At 39.9% G+C, this 4,407-nt stretch overlaps 1 pseudogene; it reads right to left on the minus strand.

Moving 5' to 3' along the window:
- Nucleotides 1–1,389: 1,389 nt before the first annotated feature.
- LOC101571391 lies at nucleotides 1,390–2,935 on the minus strand (annotated as a pseudogene).
- Nucleotides 2,936–4,407: the final 1,472 nt, after the last annotated feature.

Here is a 4,407-nt window from a genome sequence, read left to right on the forward strand (position 1 = left end):
ATCATTCTTGGTTTGCAATTCATATTATCTGTGAACAGAATAGCTACCTCTGCTTTTTTCTGGTTCCTTGGGCATGCAGTTTTTTTTTTCCCCATCGTTTGACTTTCAGTCTATGAATTTCCTTTTGAGTTAAATGTGTTTCTTGTAAACAGCATATTATTGAAATTTGTTTCTTTTTCTACTTTGCCAGTCTGCTTCTTTTGATTATGGAATTGAGGCTATTTACATTGATGGTTATAACTGATATGTATTGGCCTAACTTTGTCATGTTATTTTCCTGATCCACATCAGATGTTCCCTAGTTTTCCCCTCTGTTTAATTGCTTCCTGTGCTTGGTGGTTCCTTTCTGTTGTTATTCTTGAGGTTTTATATAGTTGTGTGCTCCTACATTGGTGGATACATATTTATGATTGTTATCTCTTCCTCTTGCATTTTCCCCTAAATGTATGTATTGACCTTATTTACCTCGTTTGATCATTCTTGGTTTGCAGTTTATATTATCTGTGAACAGAATAGCTACTCTGGCTTTTTTCCTGAGTTTCTGGGGCCATTGTTCTTTGTCATGGAAATATCTTATTTCTTCATTACTTTTGACAGATAGTTTTTCAGGGTACATCAACTTGTGTGGGAAGTTGTTTTCTTTCAGGACCTGAAATACTTCACTCCAAGCTCTTCTTGACTTGAATATATATATATATTTTAAAGTTTTAACTTTTTTTTGTTTTGTTTTGTTTTTTTATACCGGGAACCGAACTCAGGACCTCGCATTTGGCATTCAGGCACTGTGCTGTTTCCAGCCCTTCTTTAACATTTAATAGAAATTATGTATAATAAATTTTACCATATTTTACATAAAATATGTAAAATATTTCCACCGCCAAAATTTACATATCTTAGAAGACAGTTATTTAAGAAGGCCTAGTCCTGTGGGATATTTAGAGTTCAGTTGGGAAAAGGGTTCAGACCAGGTTAAGTGGATGTAACGAAAAAAGGCTAAGATGTAGGCCTCTGGGTAGAGAATCAGACGATGGGACCAATATTTCAAAGGCACCATTCTTAAACACAGGCTCCCACCTAGCCATCTATGTGGATTCTTGCCCACAACTTAGGAAGTATCATTCCAAAGAAGTCTTTCCCATTAGGCAAAGTCCTAAGCATTCACTGAATCCCAGAGATAGGGATACCTCTCCTCCTGGCCCAGAGTGGGAAGAACCCCACAACTTGCACACATTTGATCCATTTTACCCAATTTTAGCTTTTATTCAATTACAACTCTAACCCAGAAGGAAAACAAGGCAAAGTTGCCCCATTTATATAAAAGATGATCAGAGCTACTTCTTTGAGGAGTGGGAATTTCAAATTGATCAAATCAAATGGTTCCTAGAACTGTTAACTGACAGCAGTAGATTCTGACTTCCCATTCGCAGTAGCCAATCCACTTTGAGGCAATGGTGCAAAGATTTTTCACAGCATTTTGAGATCCTTGGGGTCTGCATCCATCTCCAGTCATCTGCATTTGGCCCTAGTGTCCTGGTCCAAACTCTCACTTAAATATGTCCTATGCTAAGATGAATACAGAACATGAGGTGGTGTAAGGGCCATCTGAAGAACTGGAGGAGGACATTCAATATATCTACTGAGCCTTCAGCAAATTCGTTGACTGAATGATCTTCAAGGGTTAGAGAAGGATCAAAAAGCAAGGGTGAAGGAGGGCACTGCATACCATTACCTACAACATCCAAGTCATCACCAAACTCCAGTGGTAAACTCTCAGTGGGCTGGAGCTCAGCAGCACTCCAGCACAGGTCCATGGGGTCGGCTTTCAGGCCATCTGGCATAGACAGTACCTACTAGGGCTTAAACATCTGAGGAGGCAGCTGGAAATGCAGTGGGCAGCAGGGATCCTCAGAAAGGCTTACAGGGATAGCCTTGTTGCAGGGAACCTCTTCAGATCCCTGACAGCATTTGAAGAGAACTTGATTCGTATCCTGACAAATATGGGTAAGGCAGTGTCTGGTCATTGGAAGAGACTGACTGGAACAGTGCACATTGCCCACAAAGGCTGAACACCTCTTACTGGACTGCATGCTATGAAGCATTCTGCATTCCTTCAGTTGCCTGTATAGTAAGGCTTCTACTCCATAATGCTGGTGATATCAACAGAGACATTTTGTTTTAAGATCTCTTGTTCTTTGGCTAAAAGTCCCTTTGAGCCAGTCAGGAGATTGCTGCCTAGAGCTTCATGTTCCACTCTGCAGTTATATAAGTACCAGCACTGCTTCTCCTTGAGCAGATGCTGAAGTTGTTTAAGCTGATTTATGTACAAAGACTGCAAATGAACTAATTTCTCACGCATAATCAGGGGCACTTCTGCTGTGTAGACACCAGCATGTTTCAGGGGATCTTCTTGATCACTGTCTATGCTATCAGCTTCACTGTCAGGGTCACCTCTCCATGTCTGATCCACAGTAATGAGATCCTGGTCCCCATCACTCCAGCTGTCTTCACCTAGTATTCGGCTGGCTTCACTACGGATACCTTCTGGAGTCTGAGACCCCAGCTCTGTCTTTGCATAGGAACTCAGCTGGCACAAGAGTGCTTCCTCCATAGGTCCTGGGTTGGTCTTCTTCTGAGCATGCAGTGCTAAGAGCATTTCTTTGGGCATGTTCAGTACAGAACGACACACCATACTTCTTCTCTGGCTTTTGGGCAGCACTGGGACATCTCTTTCCATTCTTCATGGATATGTAACAGCACTGCTTGAAGGGTGCCTTCTTGTCTTTGAGGATATGCTTAATGCAGAACTCCTGTCCTTCCAGGTGGGACACGAGCATGGGCGATGTGTGAAGGAGCAAGTCTAGGGCTCCTGGACCCTGGGCAGCGGCGCAATCCTCTCACTGTTGATCGGCAAGATGTGAATCTGAATCCTGTTCATACCAAAACCTGAACGCCATGTAGCCGTGCTGCCTTGACAGGCCTCCTAATAGATGTTTTATGTTAAGAAATCTGCCATTATTCTGATGGATTTTCAACCATAGGTGATATGTTCCTTTTCTTTAACAGCTTTTAATATTCTGTTCTTTTGCTGAATTTCTGGGATCTTGACTATTATGTGTCTGGGGGTGTAGATTTATTCTGGTTATGGTTAATTGGATTTCTATATGCCTCATTTTTCTGTATCTCAGATTCTTTTACCATGGCTTGGAGACTTGCTGCTTCTACTTCTGCATATAGTCTTTTTATGTAATTTATGTTGTTCTGTTTTTTTTGACACCTATTAGTCTTATATTGTTTTAATTGCATCATCTTATCACCTGTAAATTGTTACTTCCTTGCTCTTTGTTATTTTAAAGAGAACTTTCTGTTCACATTCACTAGTTGCATGCTCTCATTAAGGTCTGAAAGGCTATCTTCAGTTTCATTCAAGAGATTTTGCCAGATTTCAATGAAGTTGTTAATTTTCTGGATATCTGTTTAACTCTGTTCCATGCATGCAATTCTTTTCTGTATTGTTCTTTCAATGTTTCTGTAGTAGTTGATAAGATGTGCCAACTTGAAAGTTGGAAGCTTAACTATATCAGTTCAGCATTCCACACCCTAGAGTGTGGAATTGACTTATTATTTAAAGGATATAAAAAGGAATTGAGGAAGGATGGAGGGTTCCATTTTCTGAGAGGAGCTCTGGTCTTCACAGTCAGCCTGTCATCTCCTGGCTTGTAGGGTAGATTCTTTGGTTTCTTCCTTGGATCATTTAGCCTTCCAGTATAGACTTATCAGCCTTCCATCAGACCCATTAGCCTCCTTATACGGACTTGCATGGAACATCACCGTGAGCTGCAGATCTTTGACTGAATCCTTTAGTCTCCAGTGTGCCAATGCCCTCTGCAGTCACCTTCTTCCAACTCTATGGCTAACCATCATAAGCCAATCTTGCAATTTCTTATACATTTGGATATTTTGTATTATATCTAGCCCTCTAGCAAAACCCTGACTGGTAGTTTCCATCATTATTATAATTACCTCTATTCTTCTTTTTAATCTATATCTCTTTTAGATGTGATGAGCAATTTTTTCATGATGGTTATCATTTCTTCTTTTAAGAGGAAACAAAGAATACCCCAAACAAATAACAAGAACAAAGACAAAAAACAAAGCAACATAGAACAATAACATGGTACAGAACTTCAAAACAAGAAGAAAAAATTATTGATGGTTGTTATATTATGTATTGATGGTTGCTATATTATATATTATTATCACCAAATTTTTTTGGTACTGTAATTTTTAAAATTAATTTTATTGGGGCCGGGGAAATGGCTCAGTGGAATAAGTGCTTCCCTGGCAAGTACAAGGGCCTGAGTTCAATCCCCGGTTCCACCAAAAAAAAAATTAATTTTATTGAGAAAC

This window comes from Octodon degus, unplaced genomic scaffold (assembly GCF_000260255.1).
Source record: "Octodon degus isolate 3935 unplaced genomic scaffold, OctDeg1.0 scaffold00124, whole genome shotgun sequence".
NCBI classification, from domain to species: domain Eukaryota; kingdom Metazoa; phylum Chordata; class Mammalia; order Rodentia; family Octodontidae; genus Octodon; species Octodon degus.